The 22182-nt window shown below is 37.4% G+C and overlaps 1 pseudogene; it reads right to left on the bottom strand.

The window, feature by feature from the left end:
- Positions 1 to 2364: 2364 nt before the first annotated feature.
- LOC134474715 (ubiquitin carboxyl-terminal hydrolase 42-like) lies at positions 2365 to 17060 on the bottom strand (annotated as a pseudogene).
- Between the last annotated feature and the right edge of the window lie 5122 nt (positions 17061 to 22182).

Genomic DNA, 22182 nt, shown 5'->3' on the forward strand with positions numbered 1-22182 from the left:
GCCATAACATTAATGTAGATGGCCTCCATTCATCAATAAAAAGAAACACAGGCTGAGTAGATGAAGGAAAGAGAAATTATTATACTTTATTCAAGAAACACATTGAACTCAAAAGGAAATTTATAGACTAAAATTATAAGGAGAGAAAAATGCTCTATGTGACTGGGAATCAGAAAAAATGTAGGGAACTCTTGCCGATTAGCTGTAGAAAGGATAGGAGAGATATGTCATTTCTATACAACGGAAAGCTACTCAGTTAGAAAGAAAGATAACCTTGAGGGTCTTGTGGGTAAATGGATACAACATGAGATCTTGCTCATGGTGAAATTATTCAGAGTCACATGTGTGAACATCATGATCTCTCCCTTGTATAAAAACTAAAGAAGTTTATGGGATCAAAATTGCACAACAGATGTTGTGAAGGTGAAAGGGCAAGTGGTGTCTAGAGAGGGAAGGCAGTGTCCATTGTTAATCTAAATACTTACTGATATCTTTTAGTGTTCTTTTGTTATTTAGCTTGGTTTTATTGATTTGTTTTGCTTGATTTTATCTTACTTGATGGCATGAATGTCTATTTCTGAAGTAATAAAAGGTAATATGATAATATACATTATGGATTTCCAATTATCTTATTTGGAGTAATGTATTGCTCAACTTTTTGATTGAAGGGTTTTTTTATTGCTTTTGTTATGTTTGATTTTATCATTTCTGATGGTGTAAGCAGCTACTCTGAAGATACCAAGAGACTTTATAGTAGCCACTGTTTTATTCCAATTGTGTTGCCCTGAAGTCCTGTGTGGCTTTCATTGTTTTGTTTTGATTGGATTTATTCTGCTGTTTTATTTGATTTTATTATGCCTGATGGTAGGGGAGTTATTTTGAAGATAACAAGAAGCATTATGGTAGCCATTTCCTTTTATCTTGACATGAAGATGTATATCATGTTCATTGTTTTGTATTGATTGTTACTTTAATTTTATTTCTTTGAATTCATTATGCCTAATGATATAAAGAGCTACATTTTAGAAAACAAGAAGCATTATTTTAGCCACTGTTGTAAGCCTACAGTCCTGTTTATAGGCCCATATTGCTTACATTGTTTTGTTTTTGTTGTTTTTGTTGTTGTTGTTGCTGTTGTGCTGGTTTTTTTTTTTTTGTTTGTTTGTTTTATTGTGCCTAATGTACAGGATGTTATTTTGTAGATAGTAAGAAGCATCGTGGTAACCAGTTGGTTTCCTTTTACCTTGTTTTGAAGTCTTATATCATCTTCACAGTTTCATTTTGATTGTCCTTTCTATTTTATTTATCTCAGTTTTATTCTCTTAAAAATAAAAAAAAATTGAATGTGGGAACAATTGTATTCTCTATAAATTTAATTTCAGATTTCTACAGAGGCCCTCATACAGTGTTGTGGAATCTCAGAGGGTCTGTAAATTCACCTGTTTGGAACAGCAGTAGAAGTTTGAGCGGCCTAGGCCTGTTCACACTGGAATTGCCACCAGGACTCCACATGGAACTACTTGATGTGTCTTTTGGTGCCTGTATCCTGTTCCAGTGAGGCAAATTCTGCAAGGGAGAACGCCAGAGCTAGGTCAGAACCCCAGCCTATGGCCTTCATACTTTGGTCTTGTGACTGACAAATTACACAAAATCACAACCACCACCCATTTCTTTCATCTGCTCTACCCACAGGCACCAATCACAGGACCTAATTTTAAACTAATTCACACACAGGACATATATGTCTCCCAGAATACAATACCCAGACAATATTCTTTCTGGGCCCCTCTAGGCATGGGCTCATGTATGCTCTACTTGGCATTCCTAGCAGGTAACCACTGTACAGACAGAATTCACAGAAGCAAGAATTGCAATTCTTTTCCAAACAGAAGAGAAAGTCACAAGGCATGGAGCAAAGGCTACTTTGGGCAGTGCATGTGAGTCTGTGATGCCTGGGTGTCACCTAGTGGTGTGTCAGCATTGTACTCATGCACTTCTGTTGCTCTACGTTCCAATACTAACTCTGTATCCTGTGACAGCATAGGTGATATTTGGTTCACTGGCAAATACTGATTGACCTATTTGGTGTTTTCTTAAATTTCTAAAGCAGCTGATGAATCAGCATGGTACAACAAAAAACTATTTAGTATGTTTTAAAAACGACTTTAAAACTGGCCCTTTCCCACTGTGCATGCTTTCTGCTTTGTCAGTCCCCAGATGTGTCTCTTAAGTGCTGCCCAATTCAACAGCTAGCAATTAGAAAGCTCATCATCATGCCAACTCATAAAGAACTTTAATGGAAATAGAGCCCAAAGTCTACATAAAAAAGCATTTAACCAGATAATCTCATGGTTCAAATCAAACTCAAACTGAGCTGCAAAACCTGACAGCAGCAATGACATAGTGCAGTTGAAGCTTCAGAAGCCCTGGGCAAGGGGTTCCCAGGGGTCGCACACTGCGGACTGTCAGTTCCCTTAAGTGCACAGGAACACAGGCATGATCACACACCTGGGGACAGCACAGAGGAAAAATGGCTCATTCCTAAAATAGCTACCTGGATACAAAGTGTCCTTCTAATAGGATCACTTTCCTGTGGGCTAATGTGAGTTAAAAACTCAATGATATGACACCAGGGTAAATCCCAGGTCCACAGTAAGCGCCAACATTTAAATATGCTCAGACCACTTGTCCCTCTCTATCATCTTTCATGCTGAAATAACTGTACACTTCATGTTTTGAAATAAGATGCCTGAATAAACCTTTTTTTAAGAATTCCAGTTGTAGACCAGAGATGGCAACTACTGCACTGTTAGCCTGAGTGTTTAGGGACAGACCCTTTGAATGAGATAAACATCAGAGGCCACTTGTGAAGCATTACATGTTTCATGTGAGATGGCATCTGTGGTTGATTAAACACTGGTGTAGCCTGCTCTTTTGTGGAGGCCCGCAGAAGTGTGTCGGGGTGTGAAGAGAACTGATTGGGTTTGCAAGGGGAATGAGCAGTAAGCTCACCTCCTTGCTTCACATCATTGATCCTAGGGACAAATAAAGAAGGGCTTAGGAGGACAAAGGGCCTCTTAGTAGGGACTGCTTTATAAACTCAGTCACTCTGGAAGACACCGTTGGCAATGGCACTGCATGTAAATTACACTTCACAGAGCCACAAGATGCACTGGCTGCTGTACGGGTTTGGGTCAGTGCTGGGGTGCATAGCCCAGGTCACAAGGCCTGCCAGGTAAAGGAAACAGAAGTTTCAAATTCTATTCTGAGGATGCTGCTATCAGATGGATACTTTTTTGTTTGTATTTAAAATTAGCAATATGGGCCATTGTAGATAACCTAGAGGGTACATAGGAAATTAGGAAAGAAATGTATTGGCTTATCCATCACCAAAGTTTCCTCTTTCATTGGACAGATCATCTCCCCATCTGTTGCGCAACAACAGGATCTCATATAACAAAATGCTTTCCCTCCATGTACAGTCAGCACTTTCTCAAAGCATTAAAAAAGGGAGGGGAGTATAAAAATCATTCAGTATGTGATAGGTGACACAGCAAGAAACTGTCTTTAAAAAAGGAAAAAAATGAAAAATTATCTCTTGAAAAGTGCATAATATTTCCACACATCATAATGCCATTGTTGAACACTTTAGGATATTTTTAACTTTAAGCCACCATATTTCAAAGGAATACCTTGTGGGCTGTAGTGTGGCTCAGTCATAGTGCCTTTGATTGTGACTGTTCTCCTTTGACTGTGATGGGGGAGAAGTGGGCAGGGAATACTGTGGAGGGCACAGAAGATTTTTTCAAAAAGTTAAATTTGTAGGTTACTTTAGAGTCACAGCAGAATTTCCCAGCCCAGAATGATACCTAACCAACACTGTGCTCAGTGTTAGAGAGGTGCTGGGTGGGACCAGACATTGTGCTCAGAGCTCATTTCCTGAGCCCCCTGGCCATGGCCTTCACATGCCCAGATAGCAGCATAAGCCACCCCATCATCTCCATCACCACTTTCTCTTCCTCTGCCTATCTCAGTTTTGAGTGCCAAGGGGCTCTGAGCTAATTCCTGCTCTTAATCCAAGCTCAGAAATGGTCTCCTTACTCTGGAGAGCATGCAAAACTATAAAACGTAAACACTGTCTTTTAAAAAATAACTCAAAAATGAATTGAACGTGGATGAGATGAAAAGCAATTACAGTACAGAAAATGTGGCAGCTTTTTTCACTGACAATACCTGATATAAAAGACTACATAGGCTTGCTTGCTCAGCCAGAAGAAATATAACTGGGCGATACAATGAAGTCATTCATCTGGTACCACATGCCATTGCTTGCCTGCAAAAGACAGCCAGCAAGAGAGAAATGTTACATTTTGACAGGTTCACAAAGACACAGTGAGAAGAAGGAGGGAAAGAAGCATTCACACATGACTTGTAAAATTGCCAGTCCCACCCCCAAGAGAATGCTAGTGTTTGCTGTCTTACAGAGTCTATGTAAAAGCAAGAGCAAAATCCACATGACTTACTTATATGTAAGAGAAGTAGTGGCCCACACAGCACTCAGATCCCATGAGGACCAGCACTGTGTAAAAAGAGTAAAGCACGGGTTCTCCACTGGGCTGAGACATGTAAGGTCTAATGCTGAGATGTTCTCAGTATTTCACATTCTAAACTGCAATGAACAAAGGAGAAAGAATGTCATTTCTAAAGGCACAGAATATCATAGATGTTCAGGCAAAGGGTATTTAGAGTGCCCCAGGAGACCCGCACTACACAGCACAGATTTTCCTGCAGAAACCCAGTGTGCTGAGTAACCTTTCAAAGGTCAAGTTAAACCTACAAGACACCAGGTCTAAGTATAACTAAAGTATTCTCGCAGTCTGTATTTTGCTTAAATATTTAGGATGCACATTAAGTGAATTCCCCCAAAAAATGATAGGTGGTGGTCAGAAAATGACAACTTTGGGCATTCACCACCAATTATTTTAGTTTTAATTAATTATTTAAGTAAGTAAGTAGCTTTCTTGACAAAACATCTTAATCTGTAGATCACACTGGCCTCAAGCCTAGGCTAATCTTGAACTTGCAAAATATCTCCTGCCTCAGACTCCCTAATGGTGTCATGTGACTCCATTCCAAACTCCTTCAAATGATTAAAGAATAGGTTAGTTATTTCTCTTGTATTTCTTTGCAATTTTGTTTGTTTGTTGAAATAAGACTTCACTATTTAACCAGGATGGCTTTAAACTTGCTATGTCATTTAATCTGGTCACAAACTCCTAATCTTCCTGCTTTAACATCCTGAGTTCATCATGGTCAGGCTTGGCCATGAATTTTTGACCACTTTCAACCTTTAGTAAGTGGAAAGAAAATAGAAAAATTGAATGTATGTCAAAAATCAGAAAACAAGAAAATAAACTTGGATGAAAGAGAGGGAAGATCTCTTAAGAAAGGAATTATACAAACTCCACCTGGGTACTTTCATTAACATGGATATCAAAGAATTGACCCTGGATGCCTAATACAGAGCAGAGCTGCCAATTTTCTCAGCAGGCTTTATCTCAATAGCATAGTAAAGATGCACATAACCTTAAGCACACCGACCAAACTCTTCACTCAATTCTTTGTTTTTTTCCCCTGCTGTCCAATGCAAGAATACGGTAGAAAGTAAATCACCAAAACTGTTCAGTAATGTCATTTCTAACACTGAAAAGCTACTGGAACTTAAATTTTGCATCCACATAAACTGTTAATAAAATTATCTACATACTTTGGCAATTTTTTTACCAGTACAATTGGAGAAGCATTTCAGAGATAGTGTGAGAACATTAGATGATCTGTGTATAGAAAGCCTCTTTGAAGACGGAATCATAATGTTGCACTTTGAAGTCAAGAGAGACAAAGGATTAAGAAGTCTAATGTATGGATTTTTTTGGTGCTCTAGAATTCTACTCATTATTTCTCTGAAATAATCTAATTCAAATATTCAACTGGAGAGGGCAAATGAGGGACTGTCAGCCACACACCACACATCATACTTGGTACACTTGTAGCAGTTCTCTCCTTCTAGCTGTACTGGCTTCACAAACTAAGCCAATGCCTCTTTAAAACTGCAAATATCCTGGGAGGGAAAAGCATCAATGCCACATCCTCCCACACTCCTGGTGGCTTGTGTGAGAGACAGAGAGAGCAAGCAAGGAAGCCGAAGACACAAAAATTAAAGCAGCATTTTAATGGGGAAAATAAAGTTTCTATGGGCATGGTGTAGCTGTGTTTTCAGCTACTTTGGAGATTGAAGCAGGAGGATTGTAAGATTTGGTCCTGCTTGATCAATTTAGATTCAATCTCAAAAAGATTTTTAAAAAGGACTGGAAAACTGGCTAAGGGCTAGAGGGCCTTGGGATTAACTTCCAAGGCCACAAAAAAATCTTTTCCCATTAGGTGGATTACCCACATCCCAATTAGGGTTTGCCATTGCAAGATCAAAACCAGATTGATTAAGACTTACTAAGTGAAAAGTGTTATAACTCGGGCCCCAGTATAAAATCCAAGGAAGCAAGAGACCAAGAATTTAGGAAGCAAAGGCTTTATTGAGCCAATCCTTGTGGCACAGTCTCTCCCAGATTGACCCAAAGACTGCACACCCCAAGACTGGGAAAAGGGGTTTTTAAAAGTAAAGGAAACTGGGTATAAAACCTGCAAGGCATAAAACCTGTTGACCTGCATCTGGAAACTGTATTGCTGTCCACTTAGCTCTGACAATCTTGGGAGTTACTGGTATTTCTCAAATTACTCCCATCCTATAGACTGACATTATCTCAGAGTGGCACATCTGCAGCAATATTTGGAGAAGAAAGTGGAGAGTTTATTATCCCAGGACAGCTTGTTTTTGCTAGTGGATGCTAAAGGGTCAAGAGTTACAAGAAGCTGAAACTTAAGTTTTACAATGATCTGATATCTAACTCATTTGATGCATACAGAACAAAAGGAAAGAACTGATTGGGGTTTGGGCCATAGTATTACCCGGTAATTTCTTTGAAGCTAAACAGTTCTTAAAATTGGGGCAGGCTCATTTTATGACAGATCATCACCAGGTCGGGAAGAGGTCACCAGAAACCCAAATTCTTTATTGCCTAGATAGATAGGTGGGGAAGGCAATAAGGCATGCTACAGAGCAGGAAAACAGTGGGTATCTCTCTTGCTGGAAAGGGAATCAAGGTTAGGTAAAAGGTTAAACTCATATGCAAATCTCCCTGCACATAAGCAAGTTACTTCAAACAAGTGTAAATTAGAGGGCCATCCTAGTTTTCTTTAGCTCTTTAATGGAGAATAGAGGCCCTTACCATGATTATCAACCCTTGTTAGCCTGTTTTAGCACCACTCTTCTTGTTTGTAGAGGGCCGCTCTGGTTAACATATCAATTAGGTGAGATTCTTGCAATTCTTTACAGAAGAGAGTATTGCTCAACATATCAATTATGTCACTTAACATATCAGTTAGGGAAAATGGATTAAAAAAAAAACACATTTAGTAAGCCATGTTGTAGGTTTGCTATAATACATAAAATGATGAAGCTATTTTCTTAGAGTACAACAAAAAGTCAAAGAGTAATAAAGATTTACAACTTGACCACCTCAAAATGTATGAGATTTACCTGTATCTCCAATGTAATATCAAGATACAGATCAAGTGTCTGAAACACTATTGCAATTTAAACATTTGACTGAAATAAAAGTAAAGTGAAAAAGATAATCAAATTATAATCAATATGGCAGTCTCAGCTGTTTCCATACAAACAATTTAAAATGAAAGATAATTAAAACAGTAAAACTTTTCTTCTGCTAGATTGGCAAACAAGTTAATCTTATCCACAGTGTATGAAAAAGACTCATATATTTGGACCTGAGTATACCACTGGATGAAATATAAACTTCTATGACCTGTTAGAAGGACAAAATGACAATATTAAAATTTAAAATATGACCTATGATTCAAATTCTCATACTAAGAATTTACCACATACACTTTTACTTATACATTTTAATGGTTGACACATTGGGTCACCTTGACAAATTTCAGAGCTTAACTAAGCAGCTCAGCAGATTTGCATCCCACAGTGTAGAGGACATGCTCTAGGGCAGTTGCTTACACCCTAAGATGGTATATATGTCAATTCTTTGGACCAACTTGAGAAATTTAACAAATTAATAATTTAGCAGAGTCTAGCATCCTCACTTTGCAAACATCCTCACCCTGTAAAACAAAATTTGCCCAGACATGCTCAGAAACTACCTATACTTGTCCTAGTGCAGATAGTTTGCATACAATATAAAGAGAGAAAAGAAGCTTGCTCCCCCCAGTGTTGCTGCTCTTGCTTCTTTTGCCATCTTCTACCACCATGAATTGTTGCCTCCCTGCTATGCCACTCAGCTTTGTAGCCAGCCTATAATGGACTGAAACATCTACAAATTGTGAACTACATAAATCTCTTCCCTTTAATGTTAGATCTCAGGTATTTTGCTCAGCAATGAGAATATAGTAAACAGACATAAAGCATGAGTTCATGATACTGTTCAGTAATGCACTGGTGATAACAAAATAGAAACCTAAGTAACCATCAAAAGGAGAATAAAATAAATGAACATTATGGCAGGTAAGAAGGAATCTGTTACTTCTAAAGTTAAGACAAAAAAAATATTCTATGCGTGCCTCTCAGTTACTCATGATTAAGGAACTACCAGAAGAACACAGTAGAAATTGACATAGGGGCAGCCACTGATGAGGAAGAAGGAGTCCATTTTCCCTTATTTCGACTATTTGCATTCTAATACCACATGCATGTGTCACTTCATGGACTTGTGAACACAATCTTACCACTTGATCTTAGGTAGATGCCAAATATCTGATAAATGAGGGTGATGGCCTGAGTGTGTCTATCTAATCTGAAAAAGACAAAATAGTGATTTTAGAAATCTGTTAAATTATAGGTGCTATCACTAGACTATAAAGATTGCATATTTATAAAACAACAAGCATGCAGAAAAGAGAGCAGTTTAAAACTTAGCCCACATGGTACCCAGAGATCAGCCCCACCTGGTGTAACACAGTAAGTATTTGGAGAAGAGGATCGAAGGAAATAAATCATGAAGGGACTTTGAAATCAAGTCAGATATTTGATTCAGAAGCAAAGCAGCAAGAGGAAGGCATTCCCAGCAACCTTGTCATCTGGTGTGGGATGTGAAGCACGGAGGGAAGTAGAGTCTGCCATTATCCAGACCACAAAGGCCTGGACAGTGAGTGGAATGCACAAGGAATTATCTGTACCAGGTGTGTGGGCAGTGGCAGGTGGCTTAGGAACATTGCATAACTGTCCCATCTCTCTCTTGAGTCTGCATTTATATTTTAGGAAGAAGCTACAGAACCTGGTATTAACAGAGAGTGAGATACAGAGACAGGAGACAGTAAACATATTTGTAGGGCTGTAGGTCAACAGAGAAAATGTCTGGCTCAATTTGAAAGAAGCAAATACTTACAGATGTTCAAAACTTGCTGGCACTCAGAGGTTAAGTAATAGCAAAAAAAGTATTCATATCCTAATATCCAGAATTCAACAAATTCAAATTGTGATGGTAAGCATACCTTTTTAAATTTTAGACATTGTAAATTATGCAAATCAGGTGGGGAACAGGCAATGCAAAGCCAAAAATAAAAAGTTTCTAAGGTAAATGGCAAAATACTTGTGATAATCCAGAGATATAACCCGAAGAAATGACTTGTACTCAGTCATATCTGCCCTGGAAGCATGCTTCCTGCATAGCATCAAGAGTGTAATAAAGAAATTCGTGAGCATCTTCTTGATTTCCAAATCAGAAGTGATTAGCTATACCTAGAAATATTAAGACAAGACTTTATCATTACATATTAAATGCCTAGGCTTTAAAGTTACATTTTATATTCCTTAGAAACTGTCAAATGTTATACTGAATAAGAAAGCAGCACTCATACAAACCCTATGCACTCTCACCAAGAGCCCACTAGATCTGCAATTCCTGAGGGTACATGAGCAGCCACTGGGTGAGTCTTGTGTCTTTAACAAGTTGACACAATTCATTTGAATAAAGTCAACCTCAGTTCCATTGACTCAAGTTCATCCAAAATATGATGTGAGTGCATCCACTGTGAATATGACATGCGCATCCAGAAAAGACCTGATGCAGGACACACATATTCAACCTATATCCTGTTAGAATGTCCAAAAACAAGTTATATTCTCATTTCAGTCTTCCGTGATGACTAAGCAGTTTTACAAATAATTTTTTTTTCAAATTGTAAATAAGACAGCAGAAATTTATGAATAACAGAAAATATATTATACACAGAGTTTTGCATAGGTATGAAAATATAGAAATATCATCTAACTGAAATCATGTAAAACTGCTACTATTTCACCAATTTGACTGATAAAAGTAGCAGTTCCACGATTCAACTGTATTTGTATACAAATGAACACAGTCACTACAATGAAACTTTTCTACAGAGTAACAGTTGTTCCTTATACCTGTTAAAGTATATATATATATATATATATATATATATATATATATATATATATATGTTCAAACAAAAGCTATTCTGGCATGGCACATACTAGACAAGTGCTCGATCACTGAGCTATCTCCAAAGCCCCAATATAATTTCTACCAAAAGGACAAAAGGGATAACATTTCTAAGTAACATTCAAGCTCATAACATGACAATGCCAGAAGACCAATAAATTATGTATTATATATATATATATATATATATATATATATATATATATGACAAATATATACACACACAGCAACAAAAGCAGATACACTCTAAAAAACAATGTAAATAAAAATGGAACTCTAAAAATTGTCTAGTAACTGAAAGAGAGCAAAAAAGAAGAAAGAAAGGAAATGAAAAGAAAAAGAGAACAAATAATAAAACAGAACATAAAGTGGCACATTGAGCCTTGTTGTATGAGTGTTCATATTAACTCTAATGTCTATATACACTGATTTATTAGACATGCATGGTATGCATACATGTAATTCCCACATACTCTGGGTGGCTGCACTCAAAACCACAAATCTGAACCTAGCCTGGACAATTTAGCAAGACCGTGTTTCAAAATAAAAAGTGAAAAGCAGGATGGGTATATAGCTTAGTGCAAAAGCTGTGGGTTCAACTTAAAAATTAAATTAACAAATAAATAAATGACACAGATTGACCAAGCAGTCAATGACTTAAAAACATATGATCTACCACATGCTGTCTATAACTCACCAAATTCAAATGTCATGCTACATGTAAGCTAAGGGTCAAAGGGTGGAAAATAAGTAGATGTGTCTATTACTCAAAAATGTCTATGTTACTATGAGATAAAGATGGACTACAGACCAGAAGCAATGGATTCAATATCCAACACTGAATAAATAAATCCTGGACACAAATTGACCAAATGTAGAGACAGAGGGTCATACATATTTTACATCTATAATGCTTTCTCTATTTAAGTAGCAATGTTTTGAGACAACAGCAATCCTGCAAGATGTGGTTGCACATGCCTGTAATTCCAGTGAACTGGGAACCTGAGGGAGGAGAATTACAAATTCAAGCCCATTCTGAGACAGAGATAGAGACAAAGACCAATTTTATATGTGTTTATACAAAACAACACTGCAGAAAACTACATGAGTCCAACTCAAAGATGGCAGGTGACAGAGGAACACCTACATTTAGAGATGGAAACCTCAACATCTTTCTGTCAGTGACTCTCTGAATAATTCAACAGAAAATCACAGGGTGTATTGAAAAATTCAACAATATTCTCAGTCACCACACCAAATCAATCACCATTTACAGAACACTGCACCCACAAAGAACAGACTTTGTTTCAGAGACATCAAAAAACTTGTCTTCTCCAATCACAATAAAATCAATACTAAATATCATGAATAGAAAGATCAGCTCCAAATAACTAGAAACTGAAGACATTTAATCCAGAAATCAAAGAATAAATACCAAGGGAAATTGATACATACACAAGGTGGAATAAAAATAAGCTGAGGGGCATAAAACCAGACTGAGGGGATATTACAACAATTACTAAAATCAGGAATGAAACTGAGGATATTAGTACAAAACAAGCCTTAAAACATTGAAAGGAAAATAAATACTATAGAAATTTACACACATAAATTTAGAAGAAATGAACCAATTTCTCAAAAATGTAACTACCACAATTCATCCATTGTAACTGATTTTTCTGCCCTGTAGTGTAAAGATGGAGCTCTCAAATGCTAAAAGGAAAGCTATGTGTGAATTTCACTGGATTGGCACAGTATAGAAAGTTCTTCTCTTTGCATGAAAATGAATGAGGCCTTCCAGTAAATTGCAGAGTGGCAGGATCTGATCTTTTGCCCAATTTGTTAATGTCAGACAGTGAGTGACATTACTAACTAATGAAAGATGTGGAGGTGTAGCTCAGGGGTAGAGCATTTGCCTGTAATGAGGGTTTGATCCCCAGTACAAGAAAAACAAAAACATTTTTAACAAGTGTAGAAAATTTCAGAGGGGATTAAAAATGCCATATGATGATAAAATAAGGTTTTTTTGAACACCATCCCCATGGATCATGGATATAATTCAGAGGCATAATCATTTGACTGACAAGCAGAAGTTCCTAAGTTTGATTCCCAGTACTAAAATAAATGAACAGCCGACCCAAGTCAAATCACTTTCAAAATGCTTCTTATGTGGCCTAACTAAAAATCCTAGAATGTAAACGGATAAACTAACTTTTTTTTTTTTTTTTTTTTTTTTTTTTTTTGCCACTAGCAATTGACCTCAGGACCACTAAGCTAAATCCCGAGCCTTACCAACTTATTATTGATTACATAACAACTTAATGCATCTCACTTCTGAAGGAAAATTGAGTAGCTTAGCATAGCACTTACATGTCTTAGTGTGTTCACGTGATAACATGTAATTGACGAGAGGTGGTATATATGTCAAACACTGCAGTGTTGCATTGACAAAACAGGTGTTACAGATTCTGAAGCCCAGCCCCAACTCTGTGACTTTCCTGCCACTTAAGAAAAATCTCCTCACTCTCCTACACTGTTGGTGGGAGTGTAGACTGGTGAGCCTTTGTGGAGGTCAGTCTAGAGATTTCTCAAAAAGCTGGGATTGGAAGTCCCATTTATTCCAGCTATCCCACATCGAGGCATATTCCCAGAAGAACTGAAAGCATCATACCACAGTGATATATTTGCACCTATGTTTATAGCAGCAAAATTTGTAATTGCCAGATCTTGGAAACAACCCAAGTGTCCATCAAATGAGGAATGGATAAAAAAGTTGTGGTATTTCTATACAATGGAGTATTATTCAGCTATAAAGAAGGATCACATTGAGATATTTATCAATGAATGGGTGCAGCTTGAGACCATATTCATAAGTGAAATAAATCAATCTTGCATGTATGAATATCGAATAGTTTCCCTAATGTAAGTAATGATTCAAATATATAAAAATATGTGGTAATCATGATTCCCATTATGTGGTCTTGAAGCCTTATAAAGTTTTCACTTATTAATTGGAAAGGCTTTATTCTGAGCTTCTTGATATGAAAATACTTGAAGCTATAGTATATGAAGTTTTATTCAAATATTTCAAGGAAAAAGACAGACACTATGGTAACTACTATTAATTCGGGTTATTTGGTAGTGAGCCACTAGGTTGCAGAAACAGTCATGCTTTGACCTATATTGTTATATTGTTATGTCCTGTTTTATCTCAATCTCTGCCTTATTCATTAAAAAATTATTTAGTTATTTTTTAATGTTTTTTTAATTAAGGGGAAAAATTAAAACAATTAGCAGGTTATATAATAGTAACTTTTTGATTTCCTATTAACTTCTTTTGAAGTCCTGTAATACTCCCACTCTCTTGTTTTGACTGATTGGACTCTGTTCCATTCTGTATGATAGCATCAAGTTTGAGGGTACAGGTAACTATTTTGAAGGCAATAAGATTCACTAAGGTGCCCATTCTGGTTTGACTATTGTCTCCTTTGGAAGTCCTGTAGTGTTTATAATGCTTAAGTTTTATTGGTCTTGTTCTCTACTGTTTTGTTCAACTTTATAATATATAATGAGATAGACAATTCTTTTTAAGGAAACAAGAGACATTGTTGATAACCATTATTGATAACCTTGTACTCTGTTTTACCTCATGTGCTATGTCTATCCTTGATTTTGACTGACAGCTTTGTTTTGCCAGATTTGACTTTATTCTCCCCCCCCAAATAATAAGAACTAAGGAGTAATAAAACCCAAAATGAGTAAATTTTGTTGTAAAAAAGAGAGGGGAAAAAAAAGAGTTCTAAATGATACAACAGCAAGAGTGTTTAGAGGTGTTAAATAGCTGACCATATTAATGTTTTAGGTTGGATCATTGAACACAACTGTTTGCATTCTCACTGTTTGAGTGTCCACTTTGTATGCTTTGATATTGTGATTTAAGCAACTGTTTCTAAGATGATAATATGTAATCTATTATGGTGATTTCTTACTGTTTTTTTTTTTTTTTGTAGTTCTGTATTACTTGTACCCTTACACTGCTTTGTTTTGTTTTGTTTTTTCTCTTTTTCCTTTTAAATAAAATTAAAAAAAAGAAAAAGAAAAATCTCCTCTGGCAGAAAAATTATTTTCTGTTTGGAAGAATGCCATCACTTAGGGATACAACAATAAAGAGCAAACATTATTTAAAAATCTTGGCATGCTTCTAAACTCAAAGAAATAGTGATTCCTGGTCAAAATTCTAAATCTCATTTTCAAGGCAAACAGGGATACATTAAAAAGACACAACCTAGAAAATTAGAAGCTAGGGGTTGGGGATTTAGCTCAGCAGCATAAGCACCTGCCTTGCAAGCAGACTGTCATGAGTTTGATCCCTGTTACTGATAAAAATGTAAAAGCCAAAAAAAAAAAAAAAAAAAGAAAATTAGAACTAAACAATTTAGCTTCAATAAATGAATTAAAAACACAAAAAATGGGTATGCATCACAGTTATAAGATATTTCATAGACATACCAATACATGAAAAGTGCAGACTGTATGAGAATGTTGCTTTCAATGACTGAGTACTGAAAACAAATTCTAGAGCTATGCATGATAGTGCACCCCTGTAACTCCAGCTACTCAAGAGAGCAAAGAAGGAGGATTTCAAGTTTTAGGCCAGTGTGGACATATTATTGATTTAGCAAGATCTTGCTTGAAAATAAAGTAAAAATAAAAATAAAATACCTCAGGACTACTGAGGTATAATCTGTGGTAGTCTAGTACTGAAAACAAATTATATGATAACCACAGATGCCTAAATATTGAATAGGTTTTCAAATTATTATTTCTTAAAAATAATTCTATGCATATACAAACTAAAATTATTATAAATTAAATATGAAATATTGGAATTTGTTTTCAGTAGTGGGGATTGAACATATGACTTTGTGCTTCCCAAGCAGGTGATTGTGCCCCTAAGTTAAATCCCTGGACCCATATTGAACTTCTTTAAAATACTGGATACAGGGTCAGTGGGTGAGTTGGCAGTATGTGAATACATGTCATAACTGGGTGACAACTTCATAACAGTTCATTAGAATTACTTTTTATAGCTGCTTAACACAATCAGTACAACACACAAGATACACCAATACCCTGGGACATTTGTCTTGAATGTTTGGATTCAGTGCCTCCTCCATTCCTATCATGTCACTGAGCCATCCCTGGAACCACATGGTTTTAGTTCTGATGTTTGGGATGACAAAGAAACAACTTACCATACTAGGAGAATTCAAAATCCCATTAAACTGGTTTCTCAGTGCTACTGAAAGCAAAGATGACCTATAAGTTGCTCTCTACATGAAGTGATATGAATGATTATTTTAGTAGGCTGTGGCTTGAGAGGGAATAGAGACCAAAATTCAGAAAGCAAAAATGAGTCTGTAGAGAACAACATAGGGGTCCTAAAAAGGAGGAGAGTGAGGAGAAAAAGGTAAGCCCCAGCAATATGACAAGTATGAAAGCCTTGCAGAAAAATGTCCTGGTGAAAGTCTTGATGGCAAAGCTAAATGCCTTGAAGTTCTATGTTTAACTTCAGCTTAAGTTGTGTACTGAGTTGTAAGTCACCCCTTGCACACAGTCAAAACACCTTGAAGAAACCATAACACAAACCCCCACAGAATATCAATGTTACTAAGAGGGTTCAAAACAGGACAAGGATCAAATTATCCTAAGCTAGACAACATTCCAATTATGGATTGATTCTACTATTGTTTTTCTTTGCATTTCAAACTGTCAGGGCTTTCAGGCTTAAAGGTTCCCATTGAAAGAGTCAATGTTTCATTATCTGGATAAATTTTAACAAACATGACTGTTTACCTTACCTGCTCCAAAGACAGACACTGTACCTACCTCGGGAGCATAATAACTACTGTTTAACTGAAAACATAAGACAACTTACTCACCTCCATTCTCCCAAACATAGTTTACCCTTTAAAAATTAGAAATAAAACCAATGATACATCTTTGAGTAACTAAAATTAACACCTTGCTGTGATACAAATGCTAATAAGGAATGCTTATATGTTAGACGAAAACAATTTCCATCTTAGAAGGCTTGCCATCCATGTGGGGATCTCTCACACACAATAAGCTGCCCTTTGAAACTGCCAACTCCCTGTGGCTTTTATAAAAATGTTTCTGGCAGTGATTTTTCAATATTTTTAGAAAACAATTCATTCATTGGTACTTTAGTGGTGATGGCTCTGAATTACCAAAGTCAGTCGACTCTGAATAAACAGCACCCGGTACAGGTCCTAAAGAAAGTGTGTGAATGGAAACATCACTCAGTGATGAAGGCTCAATGCTCTGATCAGCAGAGTCTGCACCCAGGTCTGCAGTGCTGGCTGCCTCAGAATGGCCACACTGATTCTGATGGTCTGAGGAGTCTGAAGAGTCAGCTTTGTCCATTATTTTCATCACTCAACTCTGCAAAAATCAAAAATCATGCATTTCTTTCCTAACATAAATGTATGGTATTCAGCCTTCGATTAGATTTTTGAAAGTTTTCTAGCCAAGTTATAGTAGTTCCAAACAAATCAGCAAAACATAAAAACACTCTTTTCTTTTCTTTTTCCCAAGCCCTAGAGATTAAATCTAGGGTCTCACTCAACCACTGAACTATATCTTCAGCCTCAACATTGTAAGTTTACTTATAATTTTGAAGAAAAAATGTCTTGACTACATATGGAGGAAAACCAACTTTGCTTTTGAAATTAAAATCCAAAATAAGTACAGGGAGTAATGGTGCACATCAATAATAGAAGTCATAAGGAAGTTGGGGCAAGAAACTATCAAGTCTAAAGCCAGCCTGAGCTTCATAAGGAGTTCAAGGCCAGACTGGACTAAGTAACATGACCCTGTGTCAATTAAGGACAAAATAGAAATATATGAAATCAATAACAAGCTAAAGAAATGATAATTCTAGAAAGTCTCATCTTTCAAACATATGTTTGTCTCTGAATCAAATTTCAACATGAATAAATGTGCCAAAGTACTTAATTGCAGTTTTTTCTCTGATATTGTGTTAAAGTTACTGAGTATAACTCAGCTAGCATTGAAATCATTGATGGACAAATATTAACTTTCATAGGAAATCACAAAGAGCAGACAATAATCCACAGGACCTACAGTGAGGTGATTATAATGCAAATCAGTCAGCAACTGAGAACAGGAGCAAGCAGGCCTCTTCCAGGCTTGACAACCTATGCAATAGAGTACTTTTAGTGATGCCTCAAATATTGCCCACAGCTAAATCTAAGTGTGCTGTTACCCACAGAAAACCATTCAGGAGTGCCCTGGCCACCACTCACAGCACCTTCTCTTAAAACTATGAGATAGTAACGGCACCTTCTCCTAACACTCTGAGATGGTAAGTTCCAATGCTTTCCACTTTATGTTTCCACCATACTGAGTCCATATTTAGTCTCTCCTTTCCATGGACCATGCACATACAACTCTTTTTTATCTGATTTTTTCCAGTCCTTCAGGCTCATAAATATTTCTACTGAGTTTACAATTTATCTTCTCTAGCCAGGGATTTAACAAAGAAACCTAAGTGCCTGCCTTGCAATAATTCTGTCCTGAGATTTACCCTCAGTTTAAAAATGGTATTCCCCTCACTGGGACACTTTCTTGCATTACTACTTTCCCCTAACTTTGAGTTAGAAACCTCTCCTAAAAGCTTGTCCTCCCCCAGCCTCAGCTCCTGATTTCTATGGCAGCTCCTCATCATTTACTCTGTAGCTCATTTACTTGATGATAACCAAGTCAAAATATCTTTAAGGCAGGCTTTAACCCAGTGATGGTTTTCTCCAAGGGGAAGGGAACTTAGACACATAATCACAGGGAACAAATGCATGTTCAAGAAGGAAGTCAAAGTGAGGCATCTCTGGGCCTGAGGCTGTCAATGGTGATCATTAGTTTCAATCTTTATGTTGTTTAGACATCTCAGCAGTGTGTTCACCTGGTCAAAATTCTCTCTCCTCTGTGAAGCTGATTTCTGGATAGTAAAAGCCTACTCAAAACACGAGTTTCCTATAAAAACCAACCCAGAATCTGATATCAATGACTTATTTATCTGGCTATCTATTTAATATTTACTCTGCTCTAAACCACCCATCACCAAGTGCAAGCATCTAGAGACTGTCCAACATCCAAAGCCCAGTGAAATTATTGCAGCCTTCCATGTGTAGCTCCATGATCTACCCTGATTTCTAACTCCTCCAAAATTGCATAAAGTTGATTCAGGTTCCCCACATTCTTGTCTTCTGCCATGTGACACACACCAGGTGCTTCTGCTGTTTCAGCCTGATTTGGGGAACCTCCTGTCTGAGACCAGGAGTTACACAAACGTCTTCCATTCAATGCTCATTTTTGTCTCATATTAATGAATCATGATTCTCCGCATCCTATCTGTATGTTTAGACTCAGAACACTGCAGTTTTCATGGAGCTAGGCTTGAGAGAAGAGGGAGAGAATCCAAGTCATTGACCTAAGTAGTTGGTGGAAAAAAACCTGCAGATTCCAAAGAATTCTGGGGATGAAGGCACTGAGAAAAACGTGCTCAGTGGGATCAGAAGTCTTCTGATCCGTAAGAGTAGGTATCCTTCAGTGGTGATAGCAACAGAAATTTCTAGTAGCAAAGGTGGAAAATTGTCATTAGGAAGATTCATTTATGCCAGCTAACATTTGAAAGATGATTACCACCCTCCTCAATGTTCAGACAGGCCATTGACTACTCTCCACAGGACTATGGAGTCACGTCATGACTACCTTCCATTTTACAAGCTACAGGTGAACTGCACTGATCAAAATCCAACATTCAGTATATTTAAAACACACATTCTTCACAGGAAAGAATTTTCTAAGGAAATGAACTCAGCCCTGAATATGGTTAAGTGGTTGAGTGTGTGCAATTCTGGGTAACAGAACTCTAGGTGCTGTGGGAGGGAGTAGGGGGCCATGGGTCCAGTTCACCTGAAGAGCTCAGCAGTGGAAAGCTGTCACAAAGAGACAGCTGGTTCTGTCCCATTCAGGGGAAAACCATGATTTGGTTAGAAGAGGAAACTTTTTAAAGAGGACCCAGTCCCTATGTTAAGTTAGCTATCATTTCCTTGTTTTGAACCCATTTGATCCCATTCACCAAGGCTTTTCTACATTGATTGATATTTCCCCTGGGTTATCCTTGGCACAAGTAATCTCCTCTTTGAGACCTGGAAGTTTCAAAAGTGCCTTTTCCAAGACTCTTCTTTCCTCCTAGACCTGCAGATTCTTTCTCATCCTATCTTCAACCTATACAGTGGTAGAATGCTGCAGATGCCACAGACTGGAGTGGTAAGAACACAAAGAAAAAGCTAAGCCAAGTGTCTGATGCACCTTCACTAGTTAATGACAAAATCTGCACCTCCATAAGAACCTCCCTCAACAGAAGAGATTCAAGGGTGTGGCCCTGCAGGGTCCTGTCCACCAGACTCACAGACACTCTGACCTAGGATTGGCTGTTGGTCAGTGGTATGTCAGCAGTCATCTCATAGGAGCAAAAGTGAAGGATGGCCATTAGCAAAAGCTCTGAGTGCCAGCTAACACTGAACAGATGAGAATTTCCCAGGACTCTCTCCTCAGTTTTATGGGCATGTGCTTTTATGTTCTGCCCAAGACTATGCAATAGGCACCACTAATACAGTATTGCACTTTTATGAGATAAATGTGAAGTAGATTTCACACAGTGTAGCAATTAGTGTCAAAATGTAAGTTTTTTCAGTACTCTGAGTGGGTGGGAGGATTTCCTAGGTAATAGGCTCAGCCCTGAAAAATGTGGAAGGAGCAGAGTACAGATCCTGCTGGAATGAGCCCCTAGGTGCTGTGGCGAGATGTTGGTCAATGTGGAACTAACTCACCTCAGTAGCTGAGAAAACAGAATTTAACAGAAAGAGATGGCCATCAGGCAAGAACTATTCCTTGGGTCAAGATAGGTTACTCCTGTCTGGAAAGACAGCAGAGAAAGTTAGTTACTAGTGCATTTAATACTATTCCCTGCGAACTTAAACAGTATACCTATGTCACCTTTTGAGTTTTTTACAATAATGAAGAGACTTTCTGTGATTCAGTGGTGAAGAGTCTAAACTGACCACAGAATATCAGATTTGGAGAATTATGTTATATCATTTACATTAGCAGACTATATTCAAAATAGATTATTCAGGTGGACCACAAACTAAACATACAATGAAAATGTAAAAACAAATCATATAAGAACAAAACCATCAAGCTTTACTGTGGTATGTGCCTATTTCAATGCATGCAAGATGAATATATGGAGGAAAATTAATACAACAGATGCTAGACTAATACACATGAAGCTGCCTTCAGTGCAGAGGGAAGTAAAGGGGTCTTAGGAATTGACAAATCACAGAGGGTTTGGAGGAATGTATTCATAAAAAAATCTATGTGTTCTTATAATGAAATTGAATTTTAAGGGTTGCCTTAAATGGTATCATGTATTGATTATCCATTCATATATATGGTATTTAAACATTTAAAGAAAAGGAATTCATTATTAAGGTATAAAGATTATGAGATATCACATAAAACCTCCTCAGGGGAGGCTTAAATGAATTTTGAAAGGAATTTTAAACATGACATCCTGCAATGCCTTTTGTCAGGAAGCAGAGGCAGGAGGAAGGTGATGAGATTAAGGCCAGGCTATACTACATAGTGAGCTCAAGGCCAGAGTACAGAGTGAGACCCAGTCCAAGAAAATAAAGTACAAGCAAATGAAACAAAATATATTAGGACTCTGTACTGTAGTGTAAACCAAAGGAACTTTACAGAAGAAACCAAATGGGACCTGGCCATGGTGTAGGGCTACATTACGTGGCATACATTCACACCTGCTGGACACTGAGAAGCACTAACTTACAGCCCAGACATTTTCAAATATACAACTGCATATTTTCATCCAAAATACTCTGTAACATTCCCTGTAAGATGATGGTCACCAGGAGGAAGGCCTATATTTCTAGTTTATTTATAAATATAAAATATGTTTTAGGAGACACGGGTTCAGTACACAGTCTAGAATGCCCAGAACTCACTGGGAAGCCCAAATTTAACCTGAACCCCTACCTCCTGAACCCCTGAATTACAACATCTACTGCCTTTGGAGGCTTTTCACCATACTAAACCTTGCCAAAAATTTATGAAAATATTTTACCTTATGGTTTTTCCACCTTATGTAAAAGTATCTCAAGATGGGCATGGTGTCCCACACGTGTTCTCTGAGCTACTCCAGAGGCACAGGCAGGAGAGTGAGAAGTTCTTGACCAGCCTGGAAAGCACATTTGGAGACCCCACATTTCTGTCAAACATAAGAAGCCCTCGCTGCATAGCTCAGGGAAAAATGCCTCTAGGATTAATCCTCAGTAGCTCCTACAACCAAAAAATAAATGTTTAAGAAAGTATAGAATGTCATAAAATATATACCCTCACTCTATGGGCATTGAGGCCTCAAAAACCTTGATGTAAGTCTCGA

Source organism: Cavia porcellus, unplaced genomic scaffold (assembly GCF_034190915.1).
Source record: "Cavia porcellus strain 051 isolate PalLab524CR breed Dunkin Hartley unplaced genomic scaffold, mCavPor4.1 scaffold_36, whole genome shotgun sequence".
Classification (NCBI taxonomy): domain Eukaryota; kingdom Metazoa; phylum Chordata; class Mammalia; order Rodentia; family Caviidae; genus Cavia; species Cavia porcellus.